At 47.4% G+C, this 27500-nt stretch overlaps 1 long non-coding RNA gene across 1 annotated transcript; it reads left to right on the top strand.

The window, feature by feature from the left end:
- Positions 1-20021: 20021 nt before the first annotated feature.
- On the top strand, positions 20022-26478 carry LOC308425836. Its single transcript, XR_013975176.1, has 3 exons — positions 20022-20245; positions 20602-20950; positions 21563-26478. It is a non-coding gene; the product is annotated as an uncharacterized lncRNA (long non-coding RNA).
- Positions 26479-27500: the final 1022 nt, after the last annotated feature.

Here is a 27500-nt window from a genome sequence, read left to right as displayed (position 1 = left end):
GGTTGTTGTTTGTCGTGATTTGTTTAGTTGTCATGTACAAAGAAGAACAAGAAACAAGACATTAGGTGTCCTGACAATGAGGATCAAACTTGCCCCAAGGAACTCGATGCCCCTAGTCATCAGGAAGTAGTCTAATAATGAAGTCACTGCTTTCCTTTCTGTCCATTTTTCTCTGCTCTCTAGCATCAGGGTTGTTGAAAGGGTAGAAAACGTGGGGAGACAGGTAGAGGAAAGAAGAACTCACAACGAAGCAAACATCGGCCACAGTCTCACTGTGCACCCCTCCTGGTGTTTGCAGCTGGCACTGGCACAGTAGCAGGGATGGAGGAAGACCATGTGCAGTTAGTTGTCCTGCTGTGCGCCTACGAAGACCGTGACAGCTGCAATGACCACTGCTGTGTGGCTTTCTGAAGAGCAATGGTGGGTGACTTTAGAACCATTTGCCTTGAGCAGACAGAACTAGCTATAACCACACCTCAGAGTGACGGGAGAACAACAGGGCAGGAGAGAGATTTTGTTAGGGTGTCCAGGATTAGGGAGATTTGTATTATTTTGTAAACTCCCCTTTTTTAATAAGATGACTTCTAGAACTATAGAGCCACTATGTATGCCAGGCTGGCCTTGATAGAACTCGCAAGGATCTGCCTGCCTCTACCCTGAGAGGTCTACTCCAAAGGTCTGACCGGAAGCTCTCCAGCACAATGGAGGATGCACAGTAGGTGTCCAGGAGTCACTTACTGTGACTACTTTTCTACATATGAGTGGGATGCTCCGATGGTCTCATCTACCCTCACTCCTAGAGCTGCAGCCACACCGTTCCCTACCATAAAACATTCTTGTCTACCCCAGGTCCTGCTGATCTACTTCATGGAGCATCAGAGAATTTAAGAAAAACCTGAAGGGCTGGGCTATGCAGCTCAGTTGGTAGACTGTTTGCCTAGGGTGTACAAGGCCCTGGGTTCCACCCCAAGCTTTACACAATCCGGTCTTGGTGGCACAGCCTGAGCTCCCAGCACTAAGCAGCCGTAGACATGAGGATCAAGGTTGAGGTTTTCTTTGCTATGTTGAGAGTTTGGGGCCTGGCTGGGCTACATACAAAGCATTGGCTGCTCTTCCAGAGGACTAGGGTTCAGTTCCCAGCAATCACATGGCATCCCACAGTAACTCCAGTTCCAGGGGATCCAATGCTCTATTCTACTATCTATGGGTATTATATGAATGTGATGCATAGACACACACACACATCCAGCCAAACACTCATACATAATATTGTGGGGTGTTTTTGTTTGTTTGTTTGCTTTTGTTTCTTGAAACAGGGTTTCTCTGTGTAGATCTGGCTGTCCTGAAGACCTGGTCCTGTAGACCAGGCTAGCTTTAAACTCATAGAGATCCATCTGGCTCTGCCTCCCAAGTGCTAGAATTAAAGGTTAGAGCCACCAAACCTGGCCACTAATCTCAAACAAAACAAAACAATAGAAAACTCACAGAGCTCTGCCTGCCTCTGCCTCCAGAGTTCTGATATTAAAAGCATGAGCCACTCCTGCCCAGCTCATCCGGGACTGGTTTCATGTGATATTGGGGATCAGAACATAGAACTTTATTTTCTTATTTTAATTTTTTTATGTGTATGTGTATTTTGCTCATATATGTGTTTGTGTGCCACATGAATGTCGTGTGGCCACAGAGGCCAGAGAAAATCATCTTATATCCTGAAACTGGAGTTATCCATGTTTGTGAGCTGCCATGTGGGTGTTTGGAATTGAACCCAAAATCTAGGACGTTATGCACACTAAGTGAGTCCTCTACTTAATGAAGCAACATCTCCAGCCCCTTATATTGTCTTGATGGTGAATAGAAGCCTCAGAAGCATATGAGGGTCTGGCGGGATGGCCCAGTATTTATGAGTACTTCCTGTATAATTATGAGAACCAGAGTTTAGTCCCAGTATCTGTGTAGCAAGCTTGTATGCCTGTAATCTCAGCAGCAAGGGGTTAGAAGCAAGAGGGTTGCCAGCGCTTGCTCGCTTCCTATCTATCTGAAAAAAAACAAAAACAAAAAAAACCCAAATCCTAGTCTAGAAAGAGACTCTGCCTCAGAAGTAATAAATGAAGAATTACAGAGGAAGACACTCACTCAGCCTTCTCTGTGTGTACACGCCCACACACATATTGTCTTAGCTACTGTTCTATTGCTGTGAAAAGAAAGCTTGTTTACAGCTTCAGAGGGTTAGTGCGTTATCATCATAGCAGAGACTGTGGCAGCAGGCAGGCAGGCTTGGTGCTGAACATGATGTTGAGAGCTGCATCCTGATCTACAGGGCAGCAGGCAGAGAGACACTGGCCCAGCATGGGCTTTGAAACCAATGACACACCCAATGACACACCTCCTCCAACCAGGCCATACCTCCTAATCTTCTAATCCCTCTCAAACAGTTCCACTCCATGGTGACTAGGAATTCAAATAGATGAGCCTATGGGGTACATTCTCATTCAGACCACCACATATACCATACATCCATATATGCATTCATACATGGATATTTAAAAATAGAAATATGAGGAGCTGAGCTTGGATCCCTAACACTCATATAGAAAGCTGAATTTGGCTACTTGTGCCCTGGGTAGAGAGGAGGTAAAGAGGAAAGGCAGAGACGGGATGGATGGTCTCTGGGACATACTGGCTGCCAGGTAGCTGAAAAATAGCTCCAACTTCAATGAGAGGTCTGTTTCAATAAGACAGAGAGCCACAGAGGGGACACACGATCTTCTCTGGTCTCAGCATGGCATGTACAACACACCACGCACACGCACACACAAGGAAACACACACATACTTGTACAAGAAATAATCAGAAGTTCAAGGTCATCCTTGGCTACATAGGGAGTTTGAGGCCAGCCTGGGCTACATGAGATTCTATCTCAAAAAAAAAAAAAAAAAAAAAAACAAAAACAACAACAACAACAAAAACCATATAGAAGGAAAGCTCTATGAGAACTTCCAGCCATAGTTGGAGCTGTATTACACACTGCCTTGTCTGCCCAGTGCTGAGGAAACCATGGGATGAGAGATGGGCTGGGGCCAAGGGCCTGAATGGCATGCATGCCTCCAGCATGACCGCTATCAAGCGAGCCAACTCCTGGTGCCCAACAGACTCAGACCCAGACAGCCTGTGCCAGGGTGTGTGGGTTGGAGGAGTCAGCACAGAAGCTTCCTGCTCCAGGCACTACAGGTCTGTACAGGTCCTTCATCCCACCTCTGGAGACTGCTCCCACATCAGAAACCTCCCCTGGGTCCACACCATAGGCTCAATAGGCAAGGCGCTTCCTCCGGTTCCTCCAGAGGTGGGAGGCAGAGAGCAGAAGCTATGATCCTTATGCCAGACACAAACCCAGGAAAATTACATGCCCTAGGGCAAACTTTCAGAAATTCTGGCAAGGAACCCAAGTCCCAGGGACAGTGAGAATGACTAGTCAGCAGGATATGTGGTATTAGGGGTAGGGGTGGGGACTTCTAAACTTGGGCTAGGAACTGGAGGTTGACCCATGGGCTGAACCACCCTTGACAAGAAACTTGCACCTCCTCTAACCAGTTGAAATTCTTAAAGCTCTCACACTTACCAAATTTACCTTATGTTTCATTTCTTTCTGTCTTTTTCCTTTATTGACAGGGTCTTATGTATCCCCGACTGACCTTAAAGTTTCGATGAAACAAGGGTGACCTGAGAATGGCCTTGAACTTCTTCCTGCTCTTCCTGAATGCTTGGATCACAGGGCTGCACCATCATGTTCCATTTATACTGAGGATCACACCCAGGGTTCCAGACATGCTAACAGGCAACTAAGCCATATTCTTAAGTCCCAACACTGACTTATACATGTGTGGGGTTTTATTAGTGGCTTTCTGATATATGTTACCCACTCTGCCCCTTGGAACATACCAATTGATATTGCATTAGTTCCCGTTTTAATGTCTGCTCCTCAGGACTGCTTAGGAAATTTCCCAGTCTTGGCTTCTCATGAGCTCCTGTCCCCAGGAAGCAGGATCTTATGACCAGCCTACTCAAGTTCCCTTCTCCACTTTCTTCAAAAAGACAGAAACCTCTGTGCCCTGCACACTCAGCTTTCCAGGGCCTGGCTCACAGCCACATGTGGTACTAGTCACTGTCTGCCAGAGAGGAAACGGAATCAGGTGGCCTGGGTTCCAGTTGCTGGGTGGAGGGAGGCCAGAAGAAAGGTGGCCCACAGAGAAAGGAGGCCGGCCCTCAGGTCTTCAGAGAGAGGTTCCCAGAACCTCCACTTGTTGGGTGACAAGTAGTGTCCCTTGGAGCCTGAGGGATGCCCTTCTCCCCATAGAGCTTGATTTTATTGAGCCCTGCAGAGTCAGGCTAGCCAGAGTCTAGGAGAACCTCTCATACACTAAGAAAAACCCCCAAGGGCTGAGACCTTGGGTCTCAGTCTCCCTTTGGTTTTTTGCCAAAGCTGTGTGGGTTCCTGCTTCAGGACCTTAGTTGTCATCTCTGTAAACATGGTGTCATGGTTCCGAGAGTGTTAAAGAAGTCAGTTTTATTCCTAAATATTTCTGTTCTGTACCTGTCACCTCTTCCTTTGCAAGCACGACAGTATTATTCTGTCACTCAGAAGGTAGCTGTGCAGCCAGAGCCGCAGAGATGGCTCCAAAGAGCACTGGCTGCTCTTGTAGAGGACCTGGGTTCAGTTCTCTGCACCCACAAGGCACCTCACAACCACCTGAAAGGATACCTTCAACTGACTTCTACAAGTCTGTCATGTGGTGTATCCCTCCAAACAAAACACTCATCCATGTAAAATAAAATAAAATCTTTTAAATATTTACATTACATATTCTAGTGGTCATGAGTGCTATTTATTATTAAAATTTTTTAAATAAATAAAAGAAGGCAGCTGGGCGTCCAGCATGCTAGCCATCTCTCAAGGAGGATTCTACAGGGCTTCCAGATCGTTCCAGAGGAGTCCTATAAACAAAGACATATAGAACGGCTTCTTTACCATGTTGTTCCCCATGCTCTTTCCAGATGGTTTATTTCACTGAACCACAAAGACATCAACACAAACGTTCCTTTGCTGACAGGAGGCTAAGCTGTCACTGGTCCAAGCAGAGGCACTGACACTCAGCCATGCCATCCTCTTTTCTCTTCCTTGTACAGCAGACCTGTTGGTAGGCTGGGAGAAAGGGAGTAGGCAGAAAGGAGGGCTAGTGGGGTACCAGGCACATGACCACTAAGGATTACCACTGCCCAGTGGCACTTAGACAGAAAGGGTCTTGAGGTTCAATTCCACCAAACATCTCAAGGAGGGAACTTTGAGAAGGGAGGGTTCAGACAGGTCTCTAGGCCTTAATGAGACAGAGACAGGCTGATCAGAGGCTGAAGGCCTCTCTCACGTTTAAGGGAAACAGGCTGTTGGGTTTCCTATTAGACTCAGAAGCCAGGAGCTGGTAATAAATCAAGAACAGAAAAGTGATGTTAGTGCTTCAAAGGAAATTTCCAAGCCCGGGAAACAATTGAGCATTAAAATCCATCGGAGGGAAAAAAAAATCTATTAAAACTTCAAGAGAAATGCTTTGCTATAAATTAGGTTTCTCTGCCAACTGGGATAATTCAATAATTTCCCCTTGACATTCTCAAGATTGCTCTTGGGGGGGGGGGATTATGATTCGCTGAAGTCGGGAACAATTTGTTTCCAAAGGAAGACAAAGGTGGTGTGTGCCTATAAGCCCAGCGATAGGACAATGACAGGAGGCAGGGCTACAGCTCAGCTGGTAGTCTTCCTTAGCATCCACAGGACCTTGGGTTTGGTCCCCAGCAAAAACCCAGCATATGACTTAAGTCCTAGCACTGAGGAGGTGGAGGCCAGAGGACTGGAAGTACAAGGTCATTCATATACATTAGTGAGTCTGAATCCAGGCTGAGGTACATAAACCCTGTGCAAACAATGATGATGATGGATGAATGGATGGATGGATGGATGGATGGATGGGTGGGTGGGTGGGTGGGTGGATGGATGGATGGGTGGAGTGGGTGGATGGATGGATGGATGGATGGATGAATGGATGGGTGGGTGGGTAGATGAATGGATGGATGGGTAGGTGGGTGGGTAGATGGACGGATGAATGGATGGGTGGGTGGATGGGTGGATGGATGGATGGGTGGGGTGGGTGGATGGATGGATGGGTGGATGGGTAGATGGATGGATGGATGAATAGATGGATGTGACAGATGACAAGTCTTACACTCCCATGGATCAATCAGTCTAGTGAATTGAGGTCTCACAATGGAGAGATGTGTGTCACCTGTCTGAAGCTGACTAAGGCTACATTTTGACAGAAAAGAAGCAAATCAGGGGCTGGGAGAAGTCCTTCTGGTCTTCCAGAATCTTCTTAGGGCAGTCTCAGTTTTCCAACTTTAAAACCTTAGGAAACTAGGTCTGGTCCCAGGTCACAGCCTTGTGATCCCTTCTTGACATTAAGGGGGGGAGGTGCTGTGGGCCCTTCCAATTTGTTTTTGCTATGCAAAGCCCCCCCCCCCAGCAGCACACTCTCAAGTCTCCTACTATTTGGGGCCTCCATCCCAGCACTTAGGGTGCTGGTCCCTCTGTACGAGGACCAATGCCAGCCTGTTGGGTAGAGTTGCTCTAGCCTATAAGGTTGACTAAAATAGGAGGGAAGGATGGTCTCCATAGATGGTTCTCACAATGAGCCCAATCATCCTGCACTAGCCTGCAATGCAACTGACAGGGGTAGAGAGCCTGGAGGCTGAACTGTGATCTGCATAGAACCAGGCTACAGAGCCGCCCAATGGAAAGCCCCAGAGCCATGCCTGGTAGAAGGAAGCTGGGTTTACTAATGTCTGTCTTTAGGACACAGATTTCCTGAGCCTTTCCCAGTACTGGAAACCCATCCCATGAACTCTCTGCTCAAGTTCCCTTCTCTCTCCTCTCTTCTTTCTGGTCTTGGGAACTGACTTCTTCCAGAAGCAAATGAGAAGAATGCACTTTGCCTACAAAGCCAGCTGAATGTCACCCACCCTCCTATGCTTGGTCAGAGTCAAGTGAGTCATTCAACTCAGTGTTACAATCACTCCCTGGAAGGATGTTTGGTATTTGAATTCTCTCATTTTGCAGAGGGCCTGGGAGGTAAAGTAGCTTTTGCCTAAGGTCATGATTTTCTGAGAGGTCCTTTGATCTTAGACAGGGACCAGGTCAAACCATGTCAACCACAGAGTAGGGTCCATCTCATATTTTCCCATGAGTCAGAGCCCCTCAGATCTGCAAATACAGGTCCCCAGACCAAGGGACACACCGAGGCAGGGTTGTATGGCAGAGGCAAGCAGCAGGCTCTCTTTCCGACTCTTCTGTGTGTCTCCAGACATTAAGATCACAGGGCTTAGCAGAAAGGGGTCAAAGGGGAAGGAAGTGGGAGAGTCTGGGAAAATTTCCACCATGCAGCTGTCAGAACCAGCCTTCACACTCAGACACTGCTCAGCTGATAGCACAGGGGGTGGGGCCTGAGGGGTCACCTCATCTCAGCCTCTTTGAGTCACTTCCCTGAGGCACTGTTCCCTCCCCACAGCATCCCACTGGTTCCTTTTGTCTGGTTTGTTGTTGTTTGTTTTGTCTTGAGACAGGGTTTACTACGTAGCTTTGGCCATCCTGGAGTTCTCTATGCAGAGAACAGGCTGGCCCTGAACTCACAGAGATCTGCCTGCCTCAGCCCCTAAGTGCTAGGATTAAAGGTGTGTCCCATCATCCCCTGCTACTTCATTGGTTTTTGCTTTTTGATCTTTTGAAATTTAGACTCTCTCTGCCTCTCTCCCTCACTGTATAGACCAGGCTAGCTTCATACCCACCTGCTTCTACCTACAGAGTGCTGGGAAGAATAGGCTTGGACTAACACTACCTTTCTGTGGCACTGCCCTGGTCTTGGCACCCCACCTGTAAGAGCACACGATTACAGAATGACCTAGGCCTGTCGCTGACTAAGATCTCAGGTCTCAAAGACCTGAACATCGGTAAGCATCACAGAGCTGAGGACCAGGGTGGTAATTTCCCACAGGGGACCTAACCTAGTACCCACACATTTCCCTTAGAGAGAGGAGGCCTTGGGGAACTCAAGAATGGGGCACTTCTGCCTACCAGGGCAGGTTGTCAGCAAATGCCCGAGCTTTGAATTTGTTTTTGTTTCTATTTTTATTTATTTTTATTTTTCTCCATGTTGCTCTGAGTGTCCTGGAACTCACTTTGTAGACCAGGCTGGGCTGAAACTCAAGACATTCACCTGCCTCTGCTTCCCCGAAAGCTGGAATCAAAGGTGAGCACCACCAGACTGGTCAAAAATAGTACATTTTAAAACAGTTAGCCTCTGGGCCCCAGGGATCTCCAAGTTCCGGGTTCCATCTTAGGAAGACAACACTGGGGTCACCCACTAGCACCTAGCATAGTGTGACTTGGAACAGAGAAAGCTGATGTTTGGCTGCCTGGAAACTACAGTCCAGCCACTCAGTAGCTTGGCCTCTCTATGCCTCAGTTTCCTTATCCCTAAAGGAAGGAAAATTATTACAGAGAGCACTCCTCAAGTACCAGCCTTTGTCAGTAACTTCATACGTAAGGGAAAACCCTTGGGAAATGCAGGCTCCTCTGAGAAGCTGGGTGTGGTGGGCCGGCCTTCCCGGAGCAGAGGGGGTGGGGCGTCCAGAAAACCTCCTCCTCCCCCCTCCCTTGTCCTCTCCGACGCAGAGCTTCCTTGCTGCTGGCGGGAGCTGAGTCACCATGCAGGCTCGCCTGGTATCCTCCTCACCGGACTTCGTAGACCTGAAAGTCCCGAATCTATCCTCCAGGCTAACCCACTTTGCTCCAGGTGCCTCCAGGAATTTTCTGGAAATGCTCCTAGGGGCCCACGGGTTTGGGGTGTGGAGGAAGCAGAAAGCCTCATTCTCATCTGTCTGGAGAATTCCAGGAAGCCCTTGGGAATCTCCCTGGCACCGCTGGGCACCGAGCCTATCTCTGCACCTCTTATCTCAGCTTCCCTCGGGGGCAAGCTCTGTCTACAGAACCCCCTTGAAATGCACCTGCCTCAGGGTTGGAAGTGCCGCTCCAGGCTTAGAGAAGGAGGCCAGAAGAAAGGATGCTAGAAACAGATGAATATCAGAGCCTGCATGGGGAGGCCGGCGGCTAGAGCTCCCACTGGCCCCGCCTGTCCTCTCCCAGCCCCCAGGACTCCAGGGGAAGTGGTGGATGGGGGAGGGGAACCAGGCTGACAGATTCTGTAAACAGAGCCGGTTTGGGCCTCAGCCAAGGACTGGGTGTCCTGGCCCAGCCTGGGTGTGAGGCCCATCCGTGGCTCTCCAGGACACCCCGCCCTGCCCAGCTGCCCGGGGGTGCCCGGCCCACAGCCAGCTCCAGCCAGGAGGTGTCTGAGTTTTGGGAAATAGCCAGTTCCCTTCTGGGGAATGGGACTGAGCACCGCGGGAGGTGAGGTGGAGGGGGCTTCTCTGTAAGAATCATCATTCATCTTTCATTTACATCGTATAAAGTTCAGGAATCCAGGCAGCCTAGGTTCCCTGTCCCCCCAGGTTCCCCCTACGCCCCCCTCCCCGCAGACGCCGGTGATGAATCTCCTGTCTCTCTCCCCTCTCAGAGGTAGAGTCCTAGGTAGATAACTTGACCGAAGGCTCTCCCTTTCTAAGAGAGCTCTCTTCAAGAAGTGGTCCCACCCACCCCTGTAGGTTCTTGCCAAATGTGGTCTGTGGTACACATGACCTCAGAGAGGCAACTCAGAAGGCAGAAGCCCTGGAGAGGGGGGTTGGGGAAAAGGCGAGCTTTTGGGGTGACTCAAGCTACGGTGTGAGGAGAAGGGGGAGTCCCTAGTGGTTATTTAAAAATCTCAGTACCCCAGCAGTTGGAGGCCAAAGTGGGCTGTACAACTTGTGTCTTCAAATGAGGCTAGGAATGTGTGTGCCCACCACACACCTAAACTCACCCTACCCTCAGGGGGAGGAGAGGAGAGAGTGACCAAGGGCTCCAGTGCTAGCCACAGGACTTTACAGTGGGGAAGGCTGCTAGGGGACCCTACAGATAAATGATCTATAGTTGGGGACGAACCTCAGTCGTTAGGCAGGAGAACCCGGGTTCAATCCCAGCACAGCATAAACAGCATAGTGACTCAAGCCAGCCATCTCCACATCTGGGAGGCAGAGGCTGAGGGCCAGAAGTTTAAACCAATCCCTGAGCTACATCCTACTATGTGGGGAGTTTGAGGCCAGCACTGGCTATTGATTCTACCTCAAAAACAAAACTAGTCAGAGACTGGTTTGGGAGGCAGAGGCAAATGGATCTCTGTGAGTTCAAGGACAGCCTGGACTACATAGAGGGCTTCAGTCCAGCCAGGGAAAGTATCTTCAAGTAAATAAATAAAATTAAAACAAAACTAATGACCCAAACCAAGAGGCCATTTACTATAGGCTGTCTCAGGGCCTTTGCTTGAGTCTTTAATCTCTTTGCTCTCTAGGGGAGAACTGAATGTAGGAGGCCCTTGTGTTAGTTTTTGTTACCTTAAAATGATCTAGACTGTGGGCAGAGGAATTCTCAATTGAGAAATAGCCTCCATTAGAGTGGCCCGTGGACATATCCGTGGAGCATTTTCATGATTACTCATCAATGTGGAAGGGCCCAGCCCACTGTGGGCGGCATCATCCCTTTGCAGGTGGGCCGGTAGGGATGCAGAGATGGCTCAGTGGTTAAGAGCACTGACTGCTCTTCCAAAGGTCCTGAGTTCAATTCCCAGCAACCACATGGTGACTTACAACCATCTACAATATGATCTGATGCCCCCTTCTGGTGTGTCTACATAAAATAAATAAATAAATTAAAAAAAAAAAAAAAAGTAGCTGAGCAAGCCAAGTGGGAAACTACTGAGCAGCAGACCTCAGTGGTCTATGCTTCTGTTCCTGTCTCTGGGTTCCTGTCTTGGTTTTCTTTGATGGTGGACTATAAAATGTAAGATGAAAGAACCTCTTTGTGGGACAAGTTGTTTTTGGTTTCTGTTCTGTCACAGCCACAGAAGAGCATCCTCCCACCCCAATCCCTTAGAACTTGCTCGATCCCCTATTTGTAAGCGTATCTTACTTGCTGGCTCTGGTCCAGATGGAATGAGTTAGTCTGTATGTGCTGGCACAGAGAAAGGCAGACTCAATGGCTACCTCCTCCAAGGTGTGTCAGCCTGCGCAAAGCCTGGGCAAAGCTGATGGCTCTGAGAGAATGCTAAGGGAACACGACTGGTACATGTGCACGGTGACAGATGGCTGGGATTCCAGCACGTGGGAAGCAGAGGCAGGAGGACCAGGAGTTGAAGGGCAGCTTTGGCTACCTAGTAAATTCGAAGCCAATCTGGGCTATATGAGACTGTGACTTGGGGGCGGGGGGGGGGGGGAGAGGCAGACTTGGAAAGTTCTAGGCCCGACACTCTAGTCGGTTTCCTTCTCAGATCAGATCTCCAGTTCAGCATCCAAGGCTCTCTGTTTCCTGCTTATTGGGGAGCTGGTGGCCTGAGCAGATCCACACTAATTGGAGGTTGTAGATTATGGCAGGGAGTGTATCTTGAGGCAGAATTTAGAGTTGATTCTTCTACCAAGACATAGCCCAAGCTGGATCCTGTAAGGCTACACATCTAAATCCATAAGAAGCATGGGCCCAAGCTGACCTCTGAGAGCAAGCTCTCTCCACTTCAGTAAGGCAGCTGGGGTGACATTGCCCAGGCATCCCTTGGTGAGATGGGGTAACACCACCAGGGAAAAGAGAGTGAAGACTTGAGTTTTCCCAGTAACATCTCTTGGGAATGGTAATTTAATGGGTAAATAAGTGTGTGTATATGGGAATGGGGCCATGATCAGTCTTCACTGTCAACATGACTGGATTTGGAAAACCCTTGGGTATATCTTTGGGGCATTTTCTAGAAGGGTGTAACTGATGAGAAAAGACCAATTGAGGTGTTTGGAATGAGAATGGTTTCTATAAGCCCATATATGTGAATGCTTGACTCCCACCCATTGCAGTTGGTGGAAATGTTTGGGAAGGACTAGGAGGTGCGGCTTTGGGCTGTAGAGATGGCTCAGTGGTTAAGAGCACTGACTGCTCTTCCAGAGGTCCTGAGTTCAATTTCCAGCAACCACATGGTGACTTACAACCATCTGTAATGAGATCTGATGCCCTCTTCTGGTGTGTCTAAAAACAGCTAGAGTATACTCATATTAATAAAAAAAAAAAAAATTTAAAGGAGGTGTGGCTTTGTTGGAGGAGATGTGTTACTGGGAATGGTCTTTGAGGTTTCAAACACCTCCATCATTCTCAGGAAGCTTCTCATTCTTTCTGACTCATGCTTGTGGATCTGATGGAAGCTTTCAGCCAGTGCTCCAGCACCATGCCTACCTGTCTACTGCCATGCTCTCCGCCACAGTGACAATGGGCTATAGCTCTCTGGAACTGTGAGTCCCCAAATTAAATCCTGTCTTTTATAAGTTGCCTTGGTTGTGTTGTTTTGTCCTGACAATAGAAAAGTAACTACACAGACACACACACACACCACTCTATTGTGTCTGAATAAAGATGGAGAGGGGGAGGGAGGCACAGGCAGGCTGGTGTGCCTCCCTTTGGATACAATGTAACCAGGTGCCTTGCATTATCCTCCTCCATCATGGACCCCACACCCTCAAACTGTGAGCTGGAATAAATCTTTCCTTCTTTCCTTAGGTTACTTCTGTGGGTATGTTGTTATGGCAACTAGAGGAAAGTAGTAAGGGACATGGGGCAAACAGACTGCCATCTTGGATTCCATAAACTTCAGTCTGGCAGTGCTTCCTGGCTCTAAGAAGAAATGGTTAGTGGGAGTGGACATCTTCAGGGAAGGGGTCCAAGGTCAGGGTGGATGTGGTTTTTCCAGGTGGCTCCATTTCAGGTGACTGGCCAGTTAGGGAAAGGGGCTGATGGGACAAGCTGAGGAATGCCCCAGTGTCTCTTAGTGCAGAGTAAACAGATCTGCTTGCTTTCATTCCCGTCTGCCTTCGTGACCAGCACAGCCTCTAGAACACTCTCTTTCTCTGTGTCTTCCTTTCTTCTTTGCCTGCAGCTTCCCATCAACCCAGGGTAGCTTTGACTGAGGTCACGGGAGACCTAGCTCAGTTGCCTTGTGGTGGTTTCTGGTTTTATGAGACACAATATCATTATGTTGCTCTAGCTGACCTCAAACAGACTGTGTAGACTACCTTGGTCTAAGACTTGCAAAGATCCTCTTGTCTCTGCCTCAAGTGTTGGGATTAAAGACATATACCACCTCACCTGGCAAAATAACAGCTTAGAGGGTCAGATAGTTGGCTCAGTGGTCATGAGCACACTAGGAGGTTTTCAACCATCTGTAACCAGGGCTTGGATTCTTTGGAACTGGAGTTACAGATAATTGTGAGCCACCATGTGGGTGCTGAGAATTGCACCCAAGTTCTCTTAGGCAGCAAACAGACTCAATACTCTAAGCAATCTCTCTATCACCAAAATAAATATTTTTGTAAACATTTTAAATATTATTTTTATGGATTTTGATGGCTTGTATATGTTCGGCCCTGGGATTGGTACTATTAGAAGGCGTGGCCCTGTTGGAGTAGGTGTGTCACTGGGGGTGTGGGTATTAAGACCCTCATCCTAGCTGCCTGGAAGCCAGTATTCTGCTAGCAGCCATTAGATGAAGATGTAGAACTCTCAGCTCCTTCTGCGCCATGCCTGCCTAGATGCTGCCATGTTCCTGTCTTGATGATAATAGACTGAAACTCTGAACCTGTAAGCCAACCCCAATTAAACGTTGTCCTTATAAGAGTTGTCTTGGTCATGGTATCTGTTTGCAGCAGTAAGACCCTAACTAAGACATGTGTATGTGTTTGTCATTGAGCCAGTCTGGACTACATAGTAAGACACTACCTCAGAAGATTGTTGTGAAAAGAAAAAATTACCCCTTTTCATGGCCAAATAATATTATTATTCTGTTATGTAGATATTCCACATTTTATTTTTTCATCATTGGTTCACGGGCATTTGGAGTTTTTATACTTTTTGGACATTGTCAGTGCTGCTGCTGTGAGCACTCGTGGGTGAATTGTTGGATGGACATGTTTTCACTTCCCTTTAACATGTGTCTGGGAGAACTGCAGGATCATACAGGAACTCAGGGTTAACTATTTGTGGTTAACCTCTGTTAATTGCTTTCCAGTGGAGCTAGAGCACATTCCATTCCTGCAGCTGTGGAGGAGAATTCTAATTTCTCCACATCCCAACACTTGTTACTGTCTGTCCTTTTGAGTGTAGCGCCATTGTGAATCGAGTCATATCTCATGGTTTATATTTCCCTAATGATTAGTGATAGTTTGTGTGCTTGCTATCACAGACAGAGGAAGTTGAATCCAAACCTTCCGTATTGCTAGCTGAGAAGTCTACCACCAAGCTATATCCCCAAACTTCATTAGCTAATTTACATCTTTAGAGAATGTCAGCGTCTCTCTTTCGTCCAGGCTGGCCTCACACTTGAGACCATCCTCCTACCTTAGCCTAACATGTGTTAGGAATATGAACAGGAGGAACCAGTTCAGATTTCCATATGACTATCTTACACAGATAGACTTTGTAAGCATCTTCTGGTTGTCTTATAGCTTCATTTTTAGTTTCAAATTATTACCTTATTTTAAGTGCGAGTGTTTTGCCTGCATGAATGTCTGTGCACCATGTGTGTCCCAGGTGCCTTCAGAAGACAGAAGAAGGTGTCAGATCCTCTGGAACTGGAGTTATGAATGGTTGTGAGCTGCCTTGTGGGTGCTGGAACTTGAAACTAGGTCCTCTCTGGAAGAGCAGATGGTGCCCTTAACCATTGGGCCATCTCTTCACTTCCAGCTGCCCTTCTTGTTGTTTGGCTTTTGGTTTTGTGTGTGTGTGTGTGTGTGTGTGTGTTTTCCATGTGTATTCGCATGTATATGGGTACACACACATGTATAAGTGGTATGGAACACAAATTCCGATGCTTTAAAAGTTCAAAGTCTCTTAACTGTGGTCTCTACAAATAAAACAACAGATTTCATCCTTCTTATTCCAAAAAGGGAGCATCAGAGCATAGGAGCAGTCACATGAAAACTGTTATGTTAACCTTGACTGTTACCTTGACTGGATCTGGAATCAGCTAAGGGATTCACTTCTGGGTGGATCTGAGAGGGTACTTCCTGGAAGGACTAATTGAAAGAGAGACACTCCTAAAAGTAGGCACCTTCGGCTGGTAGCACCCCAAATGCAGAGGTCTGAGAGGAAAGCGGTGTTACCTGCCTACATTTGCTCTTTGCTGGTGAGTGCATCCATGCTACTGCTGCTGCTGCTGCCGCCACCGCCACTGCTGCCTCTGCTGTCCTTCACTAACATCAGAACCCATCTTCTTCAACCTTCCAACATGGACTGAGTCCTCTGCAGGAATCCAGGGCCTTCAGTACCAAACTGAGACCACTGAGGTCCTTATGTGCATGTTAAAATACTTAAATTGGCCTCATAAGAGGTCCAGTGTGCTAGTTTGCTTTTAATGCTCAATTTATAATCTACAATGGGATATCGTCCATCCAATATAGAGGGATGAGAGTCAGGGTTTGATCTGAAAGGACCGGAGTCAACAATTCAAATATATTGTATGTATACAATTCTCAAATAATTAATAAAAATATTCTAATTTTAAAACTCTGGGATGAGGAGGGATGGAGAGATGTCTCAGAGATTAAGAGCATCCCCAGCACCATATAAAGCATGTGTGATAGTATAAACCTGTGATACCCAGCACTCAGAGGCAGGAGGTTATGTTCGATACCATCCTCACATGTTCAGCGAGTTCAGAAAGAATCTGGGATACAGGAGACCTTATATTGACTGATTAACTAATTGTTAAAATGTAAATTTAAAAAGTAAAACTTGAATTAAAAGGTTAGTATTATCTTGGTATCGAAGCCAGATCAACCCCCCCCCCCAAAAAAAAAAAACCCACACAGACAAAACCAAAGACCAACGTCTCATAGCAAAATCAATATTAATGTTATCAGCAAGGGCCCTTGTAATGAGGCAGTGGATAAAGGGGCTTTCTGCCAAACCTCTGATTCTGAGTTCAATTCCTGATACCACATGGAAGGAGAGAACCATGACCTCCACCTATGCACCATGATGAACAAACACCCACCTCACTCTCACAATAAATAAAGGTAAAATATTTTTTAAGTCCTCAACAGAAGAGAAGAAACCAAATCAATTTTGTTAGATGATTTTCACTGACAAGAATTATATTTTATGGACACCACTCTGTGATTTTAAGTATGATTTGAAAATATTCTAAGAGATCTTAAAGTTATGATATGAAAATACCTCCTATTTCCTTTTGGTGAATTAAAATAATAGCTCAGGTTTATGTGCATAACTCAGGGACATGTGGTGATTTCCCGATGGTTATGGGGTATTACATTGAACATAACGTCTTTCTATATATCTAACTCACCTAAATTTATTATTACATATTATGATTTAATGACTATCCTTCCAATTGTTTCTTAGAAATGACTCATTATTTCCCAAGAATCATTTCCTTAAAATTGATTCCTAGAAGTGAGTGATTAGGTCAAAGGGGAGACGTCAACATTGGCAAGATTCACCAGCAAGGGTTCCTGAAATGGCTCAGTGATAAAAGCTCGGGGCACGAAGGCCTCCAGCACCCACGCAAGATTCATGCGCGGTCCTCTGCACGCAAGAGTCATGCGCGGTCCTCTGCACGGTCCGCCCTTGTGCCCCGCCCCTGTGCCTGCAGCCTCAGAGCTGGGGCTGGGGTGTCAAGATGAAACAGTGACAGTGAGTTTGCTGGGGTTTGCTGGCTGCCAGCCTCGATGAAAAAGGGAGCGCTCGCTTGGGATTCAGAGAGAGACTCTGTCCCAAGGGGATAAGAGGGAGAAGGACAGAGGACACTCAGCGTCTTGTCCCGGTCTCAGCACACAGCTATCCATCCCCCCCCCCCCGCCCCACATGCACACATTCAAAAACAACACACACACACACACACACACACACACAACTTCTTCAAGTACACTTCCAATTTTTTCCTACAGCTTCTGCAACACTGTGAATAAAGATGTTGAAAGAAAACTCTTGTTGGGACAGGCCCACTCAAAGAAGGTAAAGGTTTTGAGCAGGACAGTGGTGGCTCATGCCTTTAATTCCAGCACTGAAAGAAAAATCTTCAATTACAAGTGTACTTGGCATTGCTTAAAAGTCACAAACCAAAGATGCAGTTCAGGGAGTTTCACTCAAATAAACTACAATAATGAAATAATAAATATGGGAGGAATGGCTTTTGTTGTTGTTGCTGCTGCTGCTGCTGCTGCTGTTTTGAGACAGTCTCTTAGCGCATGTAGCTCAAGCTGGCCTTGAAATAGTCAAGAATGACTTTGAGCTTCCTTCCTCCTACCACCACAGGGCGAGTGCTGGGCTGGGCTCCGTGTGCACCGCCGCGCCAACCAAGGTTATGCAGTGCTGGGGACAGAAGCCCAGACTTGGTGCATTTGAGGCAGGCACTCCAGTAACTGAGCTCCAGTTCCAGCCTTTTTATTTTGGAGACAGGGTGTGTTGTGGTCTAGGCTACTCTCAAACTTGATACATAGCCATGTGTGACTTTGAACTCCTAACTTTTCTGCTCCCACCTCCCGGTGCTGTGAACACTGGCAAGAGCCACCAAGTCTGGCTGTTCAAGAGAAAAAAAGTAACTCAATAAAAGCCAACCATATAATAGACAGAATTCTTTGTATTACTAAATTTTGTTCACCAATTAAAAAAAAATTAGTGCTGAAAACTGAACCTACAATCTTGGGCATATTAAAAACAGTGTGATTTTCTACTACAAGTGATGGCTTATGCCTATAATCACAGCATGGGAGACCAAAGCAAGAGAATTGCCATGAGTTTGAGGCTAGTCAGAGCTATGCCCTGAGTTCCAGGCCAGCCTGGGCTACAGAGTAAGACTTCCTTTTAAGAAAACAAAACAAAAACTATTGTACCAAAAAAAAAAAAAAAATCAAACTCCAGCAAGACTTTAGATTGATAAAACTCTGAAGAGACTATTAATTAAAACTGATGAGACTATTATTAATAAGTAACTAGGCAAATGGTAGTGCCACGAGTTTTTAATCCTAGCATGCAGGAGACAGAGGCAGGCAGATCTCTGAGTTTGAGGCCAGGGCGGTTCCAGGGCAGCCAGGGCTACAAAAACAAAAACCAAAAAAAACAAAAAACAAAAAAAACAAACAAACAAACAAACAAAAAAACCTGTCTCAAAGAAGAAGAGGAGGAGGAAAAGGAGGAGGAAAAAAGAAGGGAAGAGAAAAAGTAGAAAAGGAAAGGAGGAAGAAGATGAAGGAGGAGCAGGAGGAGGAGGAGGAGGAGGAGGAGGAGGATGAGGATGAGAAGAAGAAGAAGAAAAAGAAGAAGAAGAAGAAAAAGAAGAAGAAGAAGAAGAAGAAGAAGAAGAAGAAGAAGAAGAAGAAGAAGAAGAAATAGCTACGAAGAAGGAAGAAGGGTTACAAGAGTTCCCATGCACGTTTTAAAGACCCTGAGATTGAGGCTGGGGAGTACCTGCTGGGAAGCACTGTGCTTGGATCATGGCACCACACAACGCTAGGCCAGCCAGCACTGGGTTTAATGAGAGGACTTGTCTCAAAAGATAAGGCGCAGGATGAAAGAAAAGTACCCAGGACTGACCTCTGGCCTCCACGTGTACACACAGGATGTACACTCTTAGATATGCTGCGCACACACATGCAAACGTGCACATACACAATACCACATAGACAATGTAAGTAAAATGAAGAGCCAAGATACCAAGAGGATGTTATGAGTAGCTTAATGTCAACAACTATGAGAGGCGTAGATGAAATGGAAAATCCCTAGAAATAATGAACTATCAAATGACTCATGAAGATGTGGAAAACCACAATATCCTATAAATCCTGTAGATTCAAACAGCAATTATGAGTCTGTAGTGGGGTATGGTGGTGCACACATGTAATCCCAGCTTGTGGGAGCGTGGGAGATGAACTCCAGGAGACCAACCACTCAAGGCCAGAGCCTGAAAGATGGATTTGATCATTCGGACCCACGGTGTGGAAAGAGAGAACAGTCTCTCCCATGTTTTCGGCCCTCCACATGCATGCTCTGGCATGCGCACTGTGCTATGCAGTGTGCACATGCACTGCATAATTAGATTTTTTTAAAAAATAAATTCGAGGCCAGTCTTGGCTATATAGCAAATCTGAGACCAGCCTGGACTACACAAGACTCTGTCAAAAAGGAAAAGGGAAAGAAAGAAAAATGAAAAAGAAAGGAGGGAAGGACAGGGAGGGGAGAGGAGAGGGAAAGAGACAAAAGAGGAGAGCGTTACGGATAGCTGTACACTGGTAGGGTGCTTTGCCTGGCAGGTAATGGGGGGCCCTGGGTTCAACCCCCATCACCGAATAAAGGTTCGGTGGTGAAGTGGAAACACAAGGGTTCTTGGGAAAGTCAGTTGTGTTGGATGGTGTTTTGCTTGGGCAAACACGTGAAGGAACGTTTCCCTGAAGCAGACATGGTGAAAGAATGATCTGCTAAGGCAAGCATGTGAAAAGACATGATGAAGGATCCATTGCTAACTATACATGTGTGTCGGTCCGCCTTACGTTGTGTGGCTGAGCTCCATTTGTCGGGACTCCATAGAGAGAAACGCACCAAAAAAAAAAAAAAAATCCTTCTGCTGCGGACTTGGGCTGATTGGCAGAGTAATGTCAGCTCAGACAGATTCATGTTTGGAAAGACCTGTGGAGGACAGTGACGTCTGGAGGGTATAAATAGGACTCTTTGGACAGTGCGGCTGGGCTAGGCTGGCTTATAGACCTGGCTGTGCAGTGCTTGTGGGACTTGCATCTTCAGAGTTCCCTCCTGCCGACTCGTGCTGATTTGACTGAGACCTGATAGCTCCTGCTAGGTCTCGGCACTGCTGCTGCTATCCTGACTCTACCGAACTGGACGGCTGGTGTATCCGTGAACTGTTTGCGAGTGGATCGAGCTGCCGCTGCTGACCTGTGAACTGAACTGCTGGTTTCCTGACAAGGCAGATGGAATTTGCTCCAATGAACCGTTTCTGAACAGGTCCACATCCCTATCCCGTATCCTTTCTTTCCCACTACCTCTGGTAGGTGGTGGGATAGCAGTAAGGTTAGAGCGTTCAAAACCATCGTTAAAAGTAGGCGTTGAAGAAGTAAAATTCACAAGGTGGCACATGCCTGCCTGTATCCCAGCCTCTGGAGGTGAAGGCAGGAGAGTCAGAAGTTCAAGACTATCGGTGGCTGCAAAGCAAGTTTTAAGCCAGCCTTGGCTGCGTGGAACCCATTTTTTAAAAGTCTTCCCAAGAAGGAGACTACAAATTCAGATAGGGTTACCTTTTGGGTTATGTTGAGTATGCAAGGGGGAAATATTCCATGGTTGCACCTTTTCTGCACGTTTAGGTCTTCCCATCTGAAGAACAGAAGGCAACCTTAACTCACCGTTAGAGTCAGCGTTGGCCCTGCCTCTAATCTGAACAGCAGCAAGGACTTGAAGGCCAGTTTTGTTTATGAACACAGCCATGACATACCCAGACAAGTCTGCTGAACAGAATTTGCCAGACATAAAGGGACACTCGAAGGACTGACCACCGAATCATATTTGCGTTAGGAATGTAAAGATTGGTTAATGTTCAAAAAGCCGTCTGTGTAAATTGATCGGCACAGACTTCAAAAGGAGAAAACTCAGCTGGTTATCTCAACGAGACAGAGAAAGTAGCAGCCACAATCCAGCGCTGATTGGATTAAATGGGTGAGTAATTTTAAAAAGTATTTTGCCAAACCAGAAATGGAAAGAAACTTCCCTAATCTTATAAAGACTGTCTTTAGGGGATGGAGAGATGGCTCAGCAGGAGACAGAGAGAAAGAGAGAAATCATTAAATCCAGACTGCCATAAAAGTTTTTGGAACTTCAATTTTTTAAATATAGTTTTGTTTTGTTTTGTTTGAGAGTCTCTCTCTATACCCTTGGCTGTCTTGAAACTCACTATGTAGATAGACTGGCTTTGAACTCTTAGAGGCCCACCTGTCTCTGCCTCTTAGATGCTGTGATTAAAGGCTTGTATTGTTTCGCTCAACCCTTTTTACCCATTTTTTATGTTTATGCTGTGCCCGAGTGTAGCTATGTCCCCTGGATAATTCCTGAAATGTCTACGTCTATTTACTCTCAGGGCAGGGGACAAGTGGGTGAGGTAAATGCATGCACCATACGGTCAGAGAACAACTCACAGAATTTGGCTGTCTCCTTCTGCCATGCATATCCTGGTGATCAAACCCAGGTCACCAGGTTTGATACTAAATGTCTGACCCTCTACTCCAGCCCAGTTTTTAATTTTGATGAAATCCCACCTATCAATTGTTATAGTTTGTGTTCTTAGAATTTTCTTTAAGAAGATTGATTGCTCTGGCTCATAAACGGAGGCTGCTGACTGGAACGGAGCTCATGTGGAGGAAGAGAGCAGACCGATTGTGCTTCAAGCTGAGGAACTAGCCCGGCGTCATTTGCTGGCAAAGTCAATCCACGATTTTGCAGTTTAGCGGTTGCTGCTGAAAGTCAACGGGCTGCATCTGAGTGACCCCAGGACAGTGCCACAGTTTTGTGGGTGCTCTGAGTGGTTTACCACCGTGAGTGTACATGCGCCATGTGTATGCATAGTGCTCATGGAAGCCAGAAGAGGGCGCCAGATCCCACAGAGCTGGAAAGCTGCTGTTGTGAGCCACTGGGTAAGGATGCTGGGAATTGAACACTGTTCCTCTGAAAGAGCAAGCGCTCTGGATGCTGGGACATCTCTCCAGCCACTGGTTTTTATTTTGAGGCAGAGTCTCATATAATCCAGGCTGACCTCAAACTTGCTAGGGTGTTAAGGATGACCTTGAATTCCTGGTGCTCCTGAGCACTGGGATTACATAGTGTACCTAATGTACTGTTTTACGTAGTGATGGGAATCCGTCCCAAGGCTGTGTGTGTACAGGTCAAGGTTCCTACCAGCCGATCTGCATCCCTAGCTGAACACTGGCTTTGTAATCTACCTGCACAGTTTTGCAAACCTAGATTTATTTTGTCCTAATCATTTAACCCATTGTGCTCTCCCCCAGACCCAAACTGCACCCTTTTAATCTCTATATTTTGAGGGCAAACTTTATTGTATGTAGATGAGTAAGTGTGGCATTGTCATGCACAATCCTACTTCTGGAGAACCCTCTCTGCTGTGGTATTGGTGCTTTAGTGTCAGCATCAGCTCTGGGAAGCATTTAGTGGGAGAACATGGGATTAGTGTGGCCAAGGTTCTGGGCTCACCCCCCCCCACCCCCGAAAATTAGTAACTTCTCTGCCTGAAGAAGACAGAGCCACATTTGCTCTTAGGAATATCTGTTTCAGAGACCCTACACCACATGGACTGGTGCGAAGAACTCTCTCCTCTCTGCCCAGTGCCCATCCCATGCCTCTGTTCCTTTCACTTTGTCCTGGTCCTGTGAATCCTCACATGGGACTCCAAACCCTCTGTCCTCCCTCTATCAGTCCAGGGACTCACTGCTCTTCTCAGACTGAATTTTCCATCCCCCCTTTTCTCGTGGTTCTCCGAATCTCAGATGAACCTCACTCCGTATTCTGTCTCATTTCTGATGGTCCCTGTCACTTTCTTGCTCTGAGAGGAAATGGCCTCCAAGGACATGTGTTTCCCTTTGGGGTAATCCATATGCCCCTTAGGTCTAGGCATGGGGAAGTCCAATTATGAGGGTTTTTTCCCCCACACAGGAAGGTACCAGTATGTTGTGAAATTTGTGCTTTTGTGGTTTTTTGAGGGTTTTTTTCATTGGATTTTGTTTTTTAATTTGAAAATGGTCTCATTATATAATCCAAGCTTGCCCAAAATCCTCCTGCCTCAGTGTTCCCAGGGCTACGATTCCAGCAGATGCCACCAAGTCCGGTTCACTCTGTTTTCTTGCATTACTTCCTGATTATCCTGCTTAGAGACCAATGACAGGTCAGGAAGAGGGCTCAGCAGATAGAAGCATTTGCTGAGCTGACAACCTGAGTTCAGTCGCAGAGGCCATGGGAAAGGCCTGAAGCCACTTGGGTGTGCCGTGCCCGCTGGACGCATTCCACAGGTGAGATGAGAGGCAGAAACGGGAGAAGCCTCAGACTCTAACTGGCCCACCAGCTTCATGTTAGCAATAGGATCAGAGGAGGCCCTGCCTCAAACACAAGGTGGAAGGGGAGAAAAGTATCTTTCGAAAATTGTCCTCTGACCTTCGTACCTCCACAGGGCTCATTCATACACATACGCAATTAATTAAAAAATAGTGATGTCAGGGGCAGGGGCTATAAAATAGATCACCGGTAAAATAGTAAGGAGGTCGGCTCCTATGCACGGATCCCCAAGTTTGATCCCCAGCAAAGTGAGAAAGATCAATGATTGAATGTCTCCAGTGGTTCAGCTTTCACATGGTCTCTTGTAGTCCAGGCTAGCCTCAAATTTATTCTGTAGCTGAGACTTAGTTAGTTGGTTAGTTAGTTAGTTAGTCTTAGTTAGGGTTTGACTGCTGTGAACAGACACCATGACCAAGGCAACTCTTATAAATGACAGCATGTAATTGGGGCTGCCTTACAGGTTCAGAGGTTGAGTCCATTATCATCAAGGCAGAAGCATGGCAGCATCCAGGCAGACATGGTGCAGGAGGAGCTGAGAATTCTTCATCTTTATCTGAAGGAAGCCAGGAACAGACTGGGCATCCTCAGACAGCTAGGAGGAGAGTCTCTGAGCCCATCCCCACAGTGACACACTTCCCCCAACAAGGTCACACCTTCTAATAGTGCCACTCCCTTGGCCGAGCACATACAAACTATCATACTGGCCTTTAAATCCTGATCTACCTACATCCTTACCACCTCCACCACCCCTGCTGAAATTACAGGTATGTGAGCCAGTACTGGGGCAGACTTTTGTTGTTGTTTTTCGAACTTAGTATTAGTCCTGGCTGTCCTAGAAATCACTATATAGTCCAGGCTGGCCTGTAACTCATCGAAATCCCTCTGCCTCTGCCTGCTGAGTTGCTGGGATTTTTTTATTTCAGCATTCAAGGGCAGGAACAATGCCTGCCCACCCTCCCTCCCCCACCCCTCTCTCTCCCTCTCTGCACATTCACAGTCTTTACACTGGCTCAGCCTCCCTTCCTATAGCCAGGCTTCTGAACTTCAGACACTGCCCTTCTCTGCAGCCTACTCTCCTCTGGTCCCCCAACTCAACGCTTCACCCTGAAATCCACTGACTTGAGCAAACATCTGTGACTCTCCTTTGCTCGGTGTCCTGACTCACTCCTGTCCCAGCCTGGACGCTGTGTCCTAAAGTTACCTGTCTATCCATCCGATCATGTTACCTTCATCTGCCGGAGGCACAACCCTAGTAAATGCAGCCCTCTACGCCCACACGGGTCCCACGGACGGCCTTCACTCACCGACCCGCCTCCACTCATTCATTTATTTTGAGGAGCTAGAGGAGTCCAGTGCTCGCTGCACCCCCAGCCCCCAGCTGCGGGCTCAGCCCCCGCCCCCCCACGCCCCCCCCCCCCCCCCGTCCCACTCCAAGGACCATGACTGCCCAGCCGCTGTGCTCCATCCCTCAAGTCTATTCACACCCGCTCTCCTAGACGACTGCTTCACACCTCCTCCTCCACCTCACTCTCAGCTGACAACCTCTTCCGATTTTGCTAAGAAAATAGAAGCCCTTGGCACCGACGCTGTGCTGGCTCCGCGGTTCCCCACCCACCGGCATCTGTGCCCATCCGCTCTGCCTTTCCTCCCACTGAGGCGGCACCCACCCTTGTCCCCCAGCAGGGAGGCCTGTTTCTTGTTTCCTTTCCTTTCTTCCTTCCTTCCTTTTTGCTGTTTTCAGACAGGGTCTTACGCAGCACAGGCTAGCCTTGAAACTGCTATGAAGGCAAGGTTAACCACGAACTCTTGATTTTCCTCCTTACCTACCTTCTGGGATAGCCGGCATGTGCCACTCCACCCGGCTGTGCACCAGATGCCAACCCCACCTGCCTCTCCAGGGCGCCATGCCAAGGATCACCCTCCCCCAACCATGCTCTCCTGTGTCTGTGACGATTTCCACCGACACTCAAAAAGCCTCTGATTTTTCTTTCTGAAAGGAAAAGTTCCTCATGACCTTACGCTCTCAAAAACCTTCCTCTCTGAGTCGTTCCTCTCTGAGGAGACTCCGGGAAGGCATAGACCCTTTGGACCTCCTTCAAGCCCTTCTCCCTTCCGTACTCACTCCCGTAGACCTCCCCCCACCCCCTCACTAGTCCAAATCTGCCATCAAAGTGATCTCCCTCCACATCCTTAAGTTCCACAGTCAGTCACTGGACTTTACCTTCCTTCTGCGGCTTTCGCATACAAGAGTTCATCTTGGGTCAGCGAGGTGGCTCACTGGGTAAAGGTGCTTGCAGCCAAGCCCGATGGTCTCAGTTCAATCCCTGGAATCCTCTGACCTCCATACACCCACCTACCCGTACACACACAAACAAGTAAATCACACGTTCTTAAAAGGAAAACCGTTCATCTTTACTCGAATGGTTGGAAAACTAACAAGAAGATCTAGAGTTAGGTCTGCCTGCATGGTGAGCTCTGTTAGCTGCTTGTAGTACAGACTGAGATGTTACCTCAGAGATAAACATAAGGGGGCTCTTCTCCCCACCCTTCGTGACCCTCCCTTCTCCACCCCCTTCGCCCACATCTGTTCCTCTCCAAGGAGCAGTCTTGGAGACCTTGTGTCTACCTACTGTGCCCACCAGGATAACCTCCTCCAGGATTCTGGCTTTACACATAATTTGGCAATGAGTAACTTCCAAATATATATCCCAGCCCCAACCTTCTTCTGAATTCCGTTCCTATTGTCTCCTCAGGCTGACTCACAGCCACCCCTAATGCTCAGGCTCAGCTTGCCAATTCTCCCAGTCCATAGCTGGCCCACTTTCCTACAGACATTCTGGTTCTGACTTGCCAGCTCTCTGCTCTGCATCCGGAGAGCAGCAGTTCACCCAACATGGCTGCCGGTGGACTCTCTCCACCCTGGGCTGGCCCAGGGTTAGGGGCTGCAGTGGCTGCCCTTCCCATCCCACAGATCTCACGGGTTTTTGGTTATTGACACTTGTGTGTCTGCCTCGCTTCGCCTGTCTCCCCTAGATGGATGACATCCCAGGAGAACATGCTAAAGGCTGGGTCCTGAAGACAATGTCATTCCATCTTGTGGCTTCCATGACAAGCCAAGATGAACTTTCTTCTGGGTTTTATTGTTTTTAGGACCCATGCAAATCCTGGTGGGGACCTCTGCAAAACGTGTCATGGCTCCTGACCTGCCTGGCTTTCATTTGTTTATTTGACTGATTTGTTTGGTTTGCTTTTTAATAAATATACTTATTTAATGTATTTATTTTTGAGACAGGGCCTCGTTATATAGCTCTGGCTGGCCTAAAACTCTCTCTATAGACCGGACTGGCCTGCATCCCGTAGAAGCTCACCTGCCTTTGACACTGGAGTGCTGGAATTAAAGGCATGTGCCAACATAAGTAACATTTTTTTGAGACAAGGACTCAAGTATCCTAGGCTAGCCCTGGATTTCATATCTAGCCAAGGATTACCCTGAATTCCTGATCTTCCTGTCTCTACCTCCCAAGTGCTGAGACTACAGGCATGTACCACTCCCCCATTTTATGTCAAGTTGGGGATGGACCTAGAGCTGTGTCCACACTAGACAAACATTCTTCTATCTGAAACACATCCCCAGATCCATAACCTAACTTTCAAGGTGGCTTAGGTTTCCCCGGCCCAGGAATCAGGAATGGGGATGTGTTCGTCCCTTAAGACCACTCCTGAGTGGGCTTCTCAGCAGCAAATGGTAACACAGGCTGGCCCTCCCTCCCACCACCACTCCCAGCTACAATTTACAGACTAAGAACTAAAGCCTGGAACACTCAGTGCCCTGCGGTCTCCCGGAGTAGGAGGGAGGAGCCTGCAGCAGGCTCTGCTGCCCTTGGAAGCCAGGCACATTGGCAGCCGCTACCGGGGTGAAGAAGCATTCTCCGGGTCACGCTAATCTGCTGTTTCCTCTTCTTCAGAGTGTCTGGCTGAGGCTAAATTGAATTATTTATCTAGTCCTGTGTGCCCGTGTCACTCCCCCAGACAGCCAGTTTATTCATGACTCTACACTATCAATTTCAACATGCAATTTGCAATGAAATTTGACTGATCAGCAATGCCATAATTAGTTGCAAATGTCTGTGCTTGGATTTGTTTGGTGTAG

Source organism: Micromys minutus (genome assembly GCF_963924665.1).
Source record: "Micromys minutus genome assembly, chromosome: 10".
Classification (NCBI taxonomy): domain Eukaryota; kingdom Metazoa; phylum Chordata; class Mammalia; order Rodentia; family Muridae; genus Micromys; species Micromys minutus.
This window is presented reverse-complemented; position numbering and strand designations above follow the sequence as displayed.